At 40.8% G+C, this 14,030-nt stretch overlaps 2 protein-coding genes across 5 annotated transcripts in view; one reads left to right on the top strand and one right to left on the bottom strand.

Moving 5' to 3' along the window:
- Positions 1–1,087, bottom strand: part of HBS1L (HBS1 like translational GTPase) — a 131,505-nt gene extending 130,418 nt beyond the window's left edge. For 2 of the 4 annotated variants that reach the window (XM_039531470.1, XM_039531473.1), the window contains exons 1-2: positions 794–1,087; positions 268–332 (exon numbers count right to left, since the gene is read on the bottom strand). The gene's annotated coding sequence lies outside the window, so the exon portion shown is untranslated. Of the gene's footprint in view, positions 1–267; positions 333–746 lie in introns of all 4 variants that reach the window. The other 2 variants (XM_039531471.1, XM_039531472.1) reach the window with 2 other exon arrangements.
- Positions 1,088–1,466: 379 nt separating this feature from the next.
- MYB (MYB proto-oncogene, transcription factor) overlaps positions 1,467–14,030 on the top strand; it is an 89,363-nt gene continuing 76,799 nt past the window's right edge. The window contains exons 1-2 of the mRNA XM_039531467.1: positions 1,467–1,602; positions 5,038–5,060. The gene's annotated coding sequence lies outside the window, so the exon portion shown is untranslated. The remainder of the gene's footprint in view (positions 1,603–5,037; positions 5,061–14,030) is intronic.

Below are 14,030 nucleotides of genomic sequence, written 5' to 3'. Positions count from 1 at the left end.
ACAAATTACATATTAAGATGCATTGCACTTTCCCTTTTAAAATTTGTGTTTGGTTCATTTAATTGATAATTGACACCACAGAGTATTTTTCAAAGACTCTCCCACTCATTAGTGGAAATTTCTCATACTCAATATTAAATGGTTGGTTATACAATTTTACTGTGACAATTCTTGGTGGTTTTACACACCACCAACAATAAGGGCTCTGTGCTCATCAAATAAATGGCCAGTAAAAGGTCACAGAATAGGCTTCAGTCCCCAACTCACATTATCTTGTTAAACCTCTCTGGACTGCAGAATTTTATTTTTTGCTGTTCGTTGGAGGCCTCTCACTGAGAAACAAAAACAGAGAGGGGGTTTCAATGTTATTTTCCAACCCCACTCTTGCAACCCATCTGATTCTGCACAACCATAAAAAATGTCTGTGAAACCAAGAAAGCATTTATAACAAGACAAGTTAATCAAATTAAGAGCCTGATTAGTGATGGCACAGGCTCTTAGCCTCAAAGACAAAAAGAACAGACTTCCATTTTGATATGTTTAACTCTTGACACTTGATCCAGCTCCTACTAAAGTCAGAGACTTTTTCCACTAACATCGCTGAGAGCTAGAAAAGACCCTTTGCACATATTTCATGTTCATATATGATCAATATGTAGACTCATGTTATGTTTTATCTACCACAGTCATTTAGATCTATCTTTAAGCTTTTGATAGCCACCACTTTTATGTAGATGATACCGAACTGTGCATGTTTTTCTAGACATTTAAGATTCCTTTCTAGGGTCACCACCTCCTCCTTTTCTGTCTTCTCAGGTATACACGTGGCTTCATCTCAACCTCCTCCAGGTAGGTGTTTCTGAGACAGAACTGATCAAAAGTGACATCTAAAATCACAAATCCATCTCCCCTATTTCCCTTCTTGAGCAAGACCTTTCAGTGACCTCCTCCGTTTGAGTTTGCAGTCATTCTTGATCCTGAGAACTCCATCTCCAATCTGACTTTTACTATCTCTGCAGTGTCACCCTACTACTGCACTGCCTTAACTCCCCTTATGCTAGAAACCTTATGCATGCCTTCATCTCCATTGCCTTAACTAGTATATATCTAAGATATGCCCCTCCATTACCATAGTAACCGAGCACCTCACAAGCTCTGGCATGTTTACCACACAATGCCCTTGTGAGGTAGTAAGTATTATTATCCCCATTTTACAGATGGGTCAAAGAGGCACAAAGAAACTAAAGGGCAGATTTTGAAAGGTATTTGGGATATTAAAGATGAAGTCAGGCACCTTCAATTTTATTGGTCTCTGAAATTTGTCACCCTTTCTCATGTTTTTTGTCAATGTGTATCTTTCAAACACCATTGTGTATCTACACAAAAATTGGCTGGGGGTGGAGCTGGGGTTCCTGCATGTTGGAGCTCCCCACTGATACCATTCCAGCAGATGACTGGGGGGGGGGGAAAGAGGGGTCTGCTAGGGTATGGTTTGTCCTCTGTTCAAGTTCTCTGCTCAAGCCCTTGGGGGTGAGGGGAGGCTATATTCCCCCTCCTTCTGACCTCAGTTCATCTGAAGACAATGAACAGTGATCCAGGAAGGTGAGTTTCCGTGCTGCCAAAGAAGAAAACTTCAGACTCTCACAAGCCGACCAGACAGACTTTCTGTGGGTAGCCCTGCCATTGCCACCCCAAGCAGGGATGGGACTGTAGCCAGGAGAGCAGAACTGCCACAAAGAAAGGCCCATGTAGGGATATGCTTAGGGCCTCAGATTGCCTTAATCTGCCTTGTGCATCTTTTAAATCTATAAATATAAACTCTGCTGCTTAAAAATTATTCCCCCTTCTCTATTTTTCCTATGAGACTAGTTACACTTATTTTCAAGGTTTTGCATTGGACTTTCGGCATTAGCACAAAGTCAAACATGATTCACATTGCTTGAGAGAATACTTCAAACATGGAGGCAGGTGGTGTCACAACAGTGCTGGATGTCACCCTCAACAAGATGTGCTTTTCTCAAAACCACAGTCTGCTTTTGTGGTTGGTGTCTCAGCAGAAGCCCTTTAGCTCTGCAGCAGGTGTTATCACATGACCTCACAAAGTGTGGGAAATGATATAACCAACAGGTGCTAAAAGACCCTAAAAGACCCCACGTACCAGAAATTGAGAAATGACTAAAGTCAGGCCAAGAAGACACAAAAGTACCAAAAAATACTGCAAAAACATTTTTAAGGTAGAAAGGACCAAAGCAATGAAGGAATATACCATTCCTGAATAGACTGGAGAAAGGTTTACTGAAGTGTTGCTAGAGTTAAAAGGCCCACAATGACACCACGCTAGAAAATTGTATTTATAACCACTATACTCATTAGATTTCAAAGTTAACAACCCCATTTCTCACTAGTCAGAGCTATTATTTCAGGATGTCTGCAGAATCACGCAGACAGTGCTGTATCTATTACTCTTGGTTCACATTTGGTAGGTCTTTTCACAACCATAAGGGTAAGTAGCTCTCCCTCTCCCCTCTCCCCTCCTCCCCCCCCTTGAAAGCTTAGATTCTGGAGCTGAATTCTGTGGCAAATTCACAGTCTCAGAGTCACTGAATATTGAGGAGCCTGGTTATAAATGAGAGCAGGTTTTGCCCAAGGACTATTTTTTCTCTTTATTTTGATTTGAAAGATATTTCATAACACTGTGAAATCATCATATATACTGTGTCATGAACAACCCTCAGTGCAAAGTGAATTCAAACTGGTATAAAAGTATTTTCAAAATGGGGTGCATCTGCATATACAAATGATCATGTGTGTGTGCAATATGGACAACTGGCTATTTACCCATTGATGTGTCAATTTTAATATGCAAATACCTATTTAAATATGCAAACAAAGGATATTCTGAATGCAGAATTTGCAGATATAATTTACGGAGGCAGTTTTGACAGTCTGAGACATAATATCAACTCTCTTAAATATACTGGCAGAAAAGCTCAAAAGTTAAACTATAAGAATGTCCCAGAAACATAAAAAATTTTTACTAAAAGGACACATTTAAATTTGGGGCAAGGTCAAAATTTGCACTCAATTTATTTTAAGATATGCGTTTCAAAACAGGCACTGATAACAAAAGGGTATCTTCTGAAACAAAGGCTGAAACAGACTTTCAGTTAAAGGCTTTGGTTTTTCATTGCTATCAAGACTGGGGCACAAGTTGACATGGGGCCATCTCAGCTCCCCTGCCAACTCTCTTTTTATGAGTCAGCAAGGGATCAAAAGTCTGTCAAAAAACAAAAAGGAGATAATACAATTCTAAACCACATTGTTTCATAGATGCAATAGAAATATACTTATATAGTAGGTGAGAGGAAGCATTTGTGGCCAATTCCTCTGATCCAGCCAAATTCCACTCAGTACAGGACCCGAGGGATGGGGAAGATGGGTAAAGCTGGTTTAAAGTCACTTTTGCAGCTGGGGTCCAGTTTGACCAGTGGTGTGAGTTTGTGAATACTCTGCGCTGCTCTAACCTATGATAGCTGTAATGATCCCCTAGGAGCTGTTCCACAAAATGCTCCCATCATACCCATAATACACCCCATATTCCAGGGAAGCCAGGAAGTAGTGGGTGGGGAGGCAGCTACTACAAAAGCTATTTTATGGATGTGATCCTGAACTCCTATACCCCAAACTTCTATTGACTTTAGAGCGAATGTTGTGAGCAGAATCAGGCCCTACATACTAAAAATGTGCTGTATCTGGGAACAAAACTTATTTTTTCCTCAGAGCTGCAAACATTCTATTCAGTACACAATTAATATGCCTCATTTAGACAGTGTATGGGGATTACAAAGTCAGAGAAATTCCATGGTGTGTGTTCAGCTCTGATGGTTACAATATGAAATAACAACAATAAATTATATTTATAAAGCATCCTACCACACTAATTGTGAAAATAATGAAAAACAATCAGAAGCATAAAATACATAGTATAAAAATAAGTAAAAAAAAACATTCAAAGAAAGGGGCATCATTGCATTGGATAGTTGAAACAGAAAACTCTACTAAATATTTCTAATTCCTTTTTGAAAGTGGGAGGAGTGATCTTAGGTTGATGTCCAAAAGGAGTGAATGCCACATGCTGGAATGCATCTCAGCAAGTCTGAGTCACTTCCCTACATAAACTGCTACTGTTAAACCTCTAAAGGGTGCCAGAGCATAGATGACCACCAAAATGAGAGTTGAGGAGGTCTTCACCAAAGACACTTTCTTCTGTATTAAGGGTTTTAATACTGCACCAGCACTCATCTAAAAATCAGTTAGGCTTCATTATAGGCAATTAGGTCAATGAACAAGGTTTCTGCCACATTCTGTACAAGAAACCTGATTCAAAGCCCAGTGAAGCCAGTAAGAGTCTTTCCATCAGCTTCAATGGTCTTTGGGACAGGCCCAAGTTGCATGGGGCAGATAGGCTCTGTTGAAAGTTCTGCTAAGGGAAGAAGTCTATACAACACGTATAACAGCAATCAGCCGGAAAGTGGTTCTGCATACGTACACATTTGCCTGCTCACCACACTTTAACGCTAAAGTCAATTCAACTGTCTTTGTTTTGACTTGACTAGTTTAAAATTTGCAAGGACTGAGCTGCACTGGATAGAGGAACGTAGTGTTGCGTGATCAGTTAGTTCAGATAATCTGAATCTGAAGTATTCATAGTATGAGCTGCTGTGGAAGTCTCAGTACTGTTAAGAAACGATATATCCTGAATGACTGAAAACTAAGAAAACCACCAAAAGGTATTCTTTGAGAAAAATACCTGCTTGATACATGAAAACTCTGACCACAGTATGACTCATTGTAAATAGTCCCTTATGATTCACTGCTAATTATTTTGTAAAAAAAAAAATGTGATAATAATCTATACTGGTTAAAATAAACTTAACTTATTTCCAAAAACAATTTAAAAAGAAATTCTTGGGGTTGTTTTCCGTATTGATAGCCTCTAATTCTGACGTTTTTTTTTTTTTTTTATCCCCGCAACAGGTATAATCCTGGACAGCAGTAGGGTAAGTTTCTTCATACTTCCCTGGCAGTACTCCTCAAACATTGACCCTTCTCTAACTCTGAGAGAGAATACTTCAGTCTGTATGGCAGATTCAGTTCTTGCTTCACTGCTGAGACTCGGACTGTGACTTAGTACTGAATCTGGTGGCAGTGGTCATCTGTCTTCTAGGAACTGGACTGGGGTCACAAAACTCTCAATATGCCACTGAACATGCCAGTATAACAATATCGGTTTAAATTAACACCGTAGAATGATTATACTGAAAAACATTCCTGTGTAGACAAGGCCTTAGAGGTGAAAGACTCAGTAGTGCTTTAATCCCCTGAGCCACCCAGCCCCAGCTGTGTTGTGTCCCTAGCTCTTCCAAATGATGGGTCTTATAAACTAGTCACAAAAAGTTTTATGTGGAAATAGAACTGGAAATCTTATGAGGTAAAGCTCACTCATTAGATTTCCAGTACAGTTTGGTGTCATCTACAGTAAGCCAAGGGTCCTGTCCACAGTCCAGAAACCACATTTATAGTTCACTTACAGCGCTAAAACCGTTCAGTTTTGCAGTAGAGACAAGACTGACCTGTGTTTAATTCATGTTTCTGAACCATGCTACAGCTGTGAAGTTTATCAGCGTTGCAGCACAGCTCAGAAACACATTTTTAAAGGTCCTATCTACTCTGCAAGACCACTGGTGCATCAATGGTGTAGATCAGATCAAAGATACCCCAAGAAGACTCTCTCTTACACTATTTCTAGACCTGATCCTTTTCATGGGTAAAGCCAGGAACTTTATATGGTGCAAAAATGTACCTTCCTTTTTCAAAGTTCAAAAGAGTTTGGGGTTCATTTTGAGTTCTAAGTAAAGCTTCAGATTGGTTTTCTATATCTTAACCCATTTCTCCATCCATGACATAAATATTTACTTGTTTTGGTGAAGTACTATTCTAGTAGGAGAAATAATGTAATCACTCTGCACTGAGTTACTTAAAATCGCCTGCAATCACAGAGTTTCTAGCAGATTAAATTTACATACAGGAACTCTTCTTAATGAGATGGAGGATAGGGATTAAAAGGGAAATGTAAAAAATATTATTCTCACAAAGTGCAAGTTTATTCTCAAAATTAATTACAAGAGTATGTGACATCAGAACACAGTCTCATAACCCAGGCTAAGGTCTGGTCTACACATAGTTTCTGTACCTATTTAACTACACCTCTACACCAATATAATGTGATCCGTTATAACATGAATTTGGATATAATGCGGTAAAGCAGTGCTCTTGGGGGGCGGGGCTGCGCACTCCGGTGGATCAAAGCAAGTTCGATATAACACAGTTTCACCTATAACGCAGTAAGATTTTTTGGCTCCTGAGGACAGCATTATATTGAGGTAGAGGTATATTTCACGTAGGAGTGTGATTTTATAGTTAAATCAGTACAACCCCTAGCATGGATGCAGTTAGCTGGTATAAAGGTACTTATACCAGTACTGCATATTCCTGTACATTTAGGGGAATACACTACAGTAGAATAAGCACCTTTATAGTTCAGTTAGTCTATAAGGTGCCACAGGATTCTTTGCTGCTTTTACAGATCCAGACTAACACGGCTACCCCTCTGATACTTTATAGTTCAGAACTGCATCAGTCCTAGGGATACTGATATAGTATAAGCAGTGCAAAAATTGTGCAAGAAATACCCCTGACTACTCTCTATTACTTAGTCCAGTGGTTCTCAACCAAGGGTACATGTACCCCCGGGGGTACTCAGAGGTCTCCCAGGAGATACATCAACTCATCTAGTTTTTTGCCTAGTTTTACAACAGCATACATAAAAAGCACTAGTGAAGTCAGTACAAACTAAAATGTCATAGACAATGACTTGTTTATACTGCTCTATATACTATACACTGAAATGTATGTACAATATTTATATTTCAATTGATTTATTTTATAATTATATGGCAAAAAATGAGAAAAGCAGCAATTTTTCAGTAATAGTGTGTGCTGGGACACTTGTGTATTTTTATGTCTGATTTGGTAAGTTTTTAAGTGAGGTGAAGCTTGCGGGTACACAAGACAAATGAAACTCTTGAAATCAGTAGCCTGGAAAGATTGAGAGCCACTGTCTTAGTCAATGATCCAAAGCCTATTTAAATCGATGGGAGTTTTTCTGTTGACCTTACTGGACTTTGGATCAAGCCCTTAGGCCCAGATTTTTAAAGGTATTGAGGTGCCTAAATCCTATAGGCACCTAACAATCTTTATAGATTTGGTTCTTAGTCCCTAAACAGAAGGGGAGGGGGCTATGTCCAAACACACAACAAAACAGCCACAAACAATTTCTTTAGGATCAAAAAGTGTCTTTGTTGTTTGCTGTTTTCAATGGAATTGACTTGACAAAATGGATAATGAAAATTAGTTCCCTAAAATTCTAAACCAAGAGCTCCAGTAGTTTAATCTCCTTGTTTATGCACAGTGGTGTGGCATTGATCGCCTCTTATGCACCTCCTTTGTGGACAGAGGTCACTCTATCACCCTACCTCTCTCAGCCATCCCATCTCTTCAGGGGCCCTTTAAGAATTCACAGTTCACAAAGTAATTCAAACAATCCCCGGAAGGGATCCCATTGATTTAGTCCTCAGGTGCACATGAGCCCTCCAGGCCCCAACCCTCAGTCAGTGTCTCTCTCCCAGTAGTCTAACATAAAGTCTTTCCAAACAAAATACAAATTTAAACAGTCTTCACCCCAGTTTCAGCTGGGCACAGCCCCTCCTCCCTGAGGATGGGTCAGTCTATCTGTCAATCTCTCCTCTGCTTCTCGGGCAGAATCTCTCCCAGCCCAGGCCTCCCTGCCTAGAGTTTTTGCTTGTTTACTGTCAGGCTTCCTGCCCATCTCCCCGTCTCCCCCACCCTACTTCTCAATTACACTTTCCATACCCCCTGCCTTCTGCCCTTTTACCCTGGGATCACCTACTTTCCCTCAGGTGGGGATCACCATGTAATCAGTCCTGGCTTAGCTCCAGGCTCTCCTGCCCAAGGGCTAGCCATGCTGTTACAATTCAATTCTTGACTAAAACTGTGACTCTGTTCAGATTATTATGGAAGGCTTTGGTACATTGTCACCTGTCCACTACGAATACTGTTTTCATTCTTCTGTGTTGAAGTTCAGTTCTTTAGGCACCTATCATTACTATTGGTTTTAAGTAAGTTTCATGGTGAAAGTTGTCCCACTGCAGAAGGGCTGCATTGTGTTATGCAGCACTTCTACCTTTTATACAATATGTAAGTGGTGCTTAAAACTTTGCATGAGTGTTCTACACTGGAGTAAATTTCATGTGAACAAGGCCCGATTCTCCACTGCCTGTACTTTGTATGGTCACTTACACCTGTCGAAAAGAAATATAAAATACTTACTGTTCTGAAAAACACTTGGAGTGTAAAACACTATCAGATCAGACGGTAGCATATTTCACCTAACTTTCACACGTGTAAAAAGTACCCAGAGCAAAGCAGCGAAGAATCAAGCTTGTGCACTTAGTCAACATGCTAACCAGAAAGAAAAGTCCAAGAAAGCTCTTGCTAATCATGGAGCAAGTTCATTCTGTCATACATAATGTACTGGACATTAATGTCCTCTATATTAATCAACATGATAGTGTGAATTCTTTATGAACCTTCCATTTAGATTTCAATGCATTTGAACCCAGCAGTTTATTCAATTTCAATGACTATATTGCAAGCAACACTTCCTTGATAGCTATAGGGGCATCTGTTCACTAACACACAGGGTGGCCAATATCCCTTTAGGAGAAAATCAGCTAGTTCCTCTGTTCTACACACTTGGGAAGAACAGAGTTGCCTATAAAATGTAACAAATGTTTCCTGGATTTTAGCCAATATATTTCTGATCCTCTCTTGATCTTCATTTTCACTAATCCTTTTCTCTTTGTGTTCCTTCCTTTTGTTGATAAGCCAAAGTTCTGTCAGTCTTGTTTCCTCTCTCGAAAAACGTATTTTTGTTAAGTTTAATTAAGCATTCTGCCTTGTTTGCCAAGAGCAAATTAAGTTCCCCCCACGCTGAAATCAAATTTCGCAAAGTGTCCGGGCAATTAGCTCTAATATGTGGTTGCTGTAACTTAAATTTTCCCTTTCAAAGGTTTTCATATCCCTTAGTCTTTGTTTCTGAACAGAGGAAGTGAGACTATTTATCTTCCCTCTGGTTGTGGCCTTTGGGTTCTCCCAGGCAACAGTATCCCCTACGTCCACCGTGCTATTAACCACCCATTGATATTCAGCCAAAACCTCCCAGAAAATCTATAACCCAAAGGTATTTGAGGTAACAAATTGTTCATTCTCCAGCTAAAATGCTCTACTGATGGATCAACCTACTGGAACTGGAACAAAACTTGAGTATGGTCTTCTGAAGAGCTGTTCCAAACAGCACATTTAAAGCATTCATAGACACCGAGGGAAATCGCCTTTGAAAATGGTACATTGGCACAACTGCGGAAAACAATTCAACAGCCTCAATCTTTCACACAGAGAGTTTATCTCCTGTGTCTTTATTGTCAGGGGTTTGACTTCAACAGGTTTTAACAAAACAAAAGCACAACATGATGCAAAGTAAATGGAATAGCAAAAAGGACCTGCTTGAGCTAGCATATAACAAAACTCAGTCTTTTGTAATCTGGTGTTGTGGCCTAGCTCTAGGTTGAGCCTGTTAGTTGATCCTCTTTAACCTTCCTAATGAGCTGTTTTCATAAAGGCTTGCACCAGGTTGCCCTTATCCTCAGAAAGGAGCCCTTCATTAATCCCCTTTGATCCTTTCCATCCAGGTAGGTGTGGGCCACAGGAAACTCAAGGAAGGAGTTTACTCCTGGTTAGCAAGATATGACACTTTGTCAGGAGAATACAATTGGTGCCAGTGGAGTAGTTGTTTCATCTCCAATAAAGTCACATTTTATAAAAAAAAATAAAAACCCTGGATTGCTTCCAAAATGTCAACTAGATAAGCATCAGCTAATTTGGTCATAAGGAATTTGACAGTTTAAACATTATGCTGTCAGTCACTATCCCTCTCCTTTCCTCCAATTTCCATCCTCCTCCTCCAGTTATTTTGGCAAAGTGATATATTGCATTGTAGAAAATTGCACTCTGTCAATAACCATCATGGTACCCTGAACACAACACTTTGGGTCAGACAGAACTGCTTGGACTGTAGAACAAAACATATCAATGCACTTCCACAAATGATAGTCATTGACCAGTCACGTTGCAAGATTCCCTAATGAAGAAATAATTGGTTTTAACATATGAAACCTGTAATTACACGTAATATCCTTTTGTTAAAAAAAAGATTTTACTTCAGGCCTCAGACATGTTTTCTTGCTCCAGACACACCCCCTGCTGCTCTCAAGCATCCTTCCCCCCAACCTACTGCTAGTTCCTTTTAGCCCCAGGCTCTAAATAGGTTTTACTGTTCATCTCATCCCCCTTCCTCTTTTCACTCTCCCCGCCCCCACCCCTGTCACATTCACCCCATACCGGCAAAACTGAAAAATCTGAGACTTTCTTTTGGCTGATCTCTTCTCTCACCTCATTTTCTCTCTGCTGCTTAAACAATACAGAGGGAAGGCACAATCAGCAGTTAGATGCCCAAATCCCTTTGACTTTCAGTGGGAGCTGGGCACCTCACTGCCTTCTGTGATTTTTAAAATCTCCCCCGTAAATAATAGGGCAATAATATAGTCTCTATTTCACATGAAAGCAAACACAATGGAGCTCAAGCAGTGATGAGTTGCCAAAATCTTAACAACCGGTTCCCTATAAAAAGTTCTGATTTAAGGGGGTGGGAGTGGGGGAGGGGCCAGGGCGGGGGGAGACATACCCATGGGGCCGGGGGCCCCTGCAGGGCCTGGGGCACATTGCCCCACTTGCCCCCCTGGCAACCCTAGAGCTTGCAGCCCCCTCCCCCATTCCCTTGCTGGCAGCTCAAAGCAGCAGGACGTCTCAGGAGCTCAGCTGAGCTGCCCAGCTGCTGGCCATGCTGTAGCTCTTCGGGGTGGGGGAAGCGAAGGAGGGCCCGGGGCAGACATCCTTGTGGGGCCAGGGGCCCCTGCAGGGCCCAGGCCAATTGCCCCACTTGCCCCCTCCCCTCCGGCCAGCCCTGGAGCTTGCAGCAGGACCCCACCCCCCAGACACACCTTGCCGGGCCGCTCAAAAAGCGGCAGCAGGACGACTCCCGAGCTCAGCTGAGCTGCCCAGCTGGTGCCAGTGGCTGGCCACGCTGCAGCTGGGGGGAAGCAGGGGAAGGGCCCGGGGAGCCTCAGCCTCCCCAGCTGGGAATCCTGGGAGCAACAGGATGGTCCGGCCCACGGACCGGAGTTCCTTGCCCACCCCCTGGCCCTTTAACAACCGGTTCTCCACGGAGGTCTAATTTTAGCAACCGGTTCTTGGGAACCTGTGGGAACCGGCTCCAGCTCACCACTGAGCTCAAGTATTCAAAAACCACCTTCTTTATGGCCTTTCTGCACTGTAACAGACTCAGTGCTCTTCCTCTGTTGTATTCAGCGTCATAGCTGTAGTATCTGTGGCTGTGACCCCCATTGTCATAATACTCCTTAAAGTCTGGGATTTTTGGAGGCAGGCCTTCGGGTCGGTGAAATCCCCCCAAAGGCTGAAATTGGACAGTTATGTTCTGCTCCTTTCCTCTCACTCCTACTTCTCTATCCTTCCCCTGCTCTCTTTCTCTCCCCATCTTCTCTTTTTCTACCTAACTAAGCAGCTCCTTTCCATTTTGACGTCTCTTCTGTCTCACACACTTTGCTCCTAAACTCCCAGATCATCCTTGCTCCTTGCCTTCTGCTCCTCCCCACAGTGAGAGTGATGTTTTCCCCCACTAACAGCTGGAATTAGTAACGGATTCATGATTCAGCTCTATTAAGATGAAGTGGGAAGTGGAGGTGGTCAAAACAGCATATGAAACATACTCTAAACTAAAGCACTACATTCCAGCACCTCTCAAAAGAAAACACATGGCCTATTTTTTTAAAGACTTAGGATTTTAAACAGAAATGGGGAGCCTGGTTGAGCATACAAGGGAGTAAGCACTACCCAGAGAAGCTATTTTTGAAAAGCATATTATATTTGTCTTATATTTTATGATGGTTCCAATTTTTATGAGAACATGTCTGACTTCCCCATTCCAAACCTCCAATACTAATTATTACTAACAACCGTCAGGATAGACTTCTACATTTTTGTTATAGGAATATAACACATCTTGTTAAATGCTCTTTTGCCTGCTGTAAACAAATTTTTGCTTAGCAATGTTCAGTCATTTTACTTTTTCTATAATTGATTGATTTCTGGAAGGCTAGGATTAAAGGTCATAGGACGTTTGTATAACATTTATGGGGTAAATTCACAATGCCATATTTGCAGATGGCAGCTGAAAAACTTTGTTTTCCTTTCTGAGTCAAATGAAAAGGTTATTTGCTTGACAGAACAACGATACTAATCTCTTTCCCATTCACTTCAACTTTCATAGCTTTTGAAACTTTATTTCGGCAAGCGTGCAACAAAAGCCAACCTGTATTTAAACTCATACTTCCTAACCTCTAGTTTAGAACTTTTGCAGTTATAATAGCCACTCCTCAATAGCATATTACCATTTAGATATTGTTTTTATCCATTAATTTACACTTTGATCATTTAAACACAACGAGACAGATCCTCAGCTGGTGTAAACTGACTAATTTATACAAGCGGAGTATTTGGCCCAATTATTTTAGTTTGTTTTGCCAGAATAAATATGTGGTGTTATTATAATTACTTGCTGAGTTTTGTAACAGTTTGTAAAAATAAGGGCAGAAAAATTAGAATTCTGGTTTATATAGGATCTTTTATCTGAAAAATCTACTAATATTAACTTCTTTGTGCCTTATTCATTACTTGTATATTTCACAGTAAATTATATTGACCGTGTTGAGGCCTATATGTTTGGCCTACAATCATAGGTCCATTGTCGTAAGTGGAAAGACTCTCACTGACATCAGTGGGCTTTGGATCAGGCCCATAGTTTCTGTCAGCTTCCCAGGCAAACAGTCGTTAGTTTTGAATCATCTTTATTACGCTATCACAGATTGTGTTGAAAAAATACCCTGCTCATTCATGGAGCTCGTCTGAGTACCAAAGTGATGGAGGGGCTTGAATAGATTTATCCAACTGGAATGCTAAGCAAAATATCAGTGGGGTTCTGCATCAAAGTCTGTACATGTTCCAAGGGGCCTATCAGGAGCTGCTTACTCAGGCAAAATTCCTATTTGAAATTTGGCTGGGTACGGAGCCCAGCATTAGGCCTTAGATGTGAAAATGTTGGTTCCATGTTCAAGCACAAATCACCTGAGTCTTTACAAAGGATAGTCTTGTCATATTTGGTTCCGTGCCAAAGCAACTGAGCAAAACAGGGGGAAAGTAAAATAATTTCCAGGTTTGTTGGTTGAGTTTAGTAAAGGCCCTGCCCGCCGTGGATACCACTGAAGTAAATGTCATTTATGTTTCATAGCAACCACAAACCTGTAGGTGCAAGATTAAAACAGAAAAAGGGGTAAAAAAAAGAAAGCAAATACTTACAGTTCAACTTTTGTACCTAGGTCTCACATACAGTAGTGATTCATTTTTACCAAGAGGGAAAGTAGGGGTATCCCTTTCATGAGTCAAATTCTTTTTCTTGTGGATTTCTTTGTTTTGTATGTTTTGGTTCTTGATTTTACTTTAATATCCGTGTAATATTGATAAGAATAGTAGCAAAAGATGCAACCACCAAATTATGCTTTCCCCTCACCAAGAAAGAAAGAAGTCAATTATCTAATACAGTATGTCCAAAACATACATTTTTATACAGAGATTTGTAAGAAAAATAGTCCTGCTATGTTTCATAATAGCAACACATGCCTACAGTTGCATACCTGATC

This window comes from Mauremys reevesii, linkage group 3 (assembly GCF_016161935.1).
Source record: "Mauremys reevesii isolate NIE-2019 linkage group 3, ASM1616193v1, whole genome shotgun sequence".
In the NCBI taxonomy this organism is placed as follows: Eukaryota; Metazoa; Chordata; order Testudines; family Geoemydidae; genus Mauremys; species Mauremys reevesii.
Note: the sequence above shows the minus strand (reverse complement) of the source record. Positions and strands in the feature narration are given on the sequence as shown.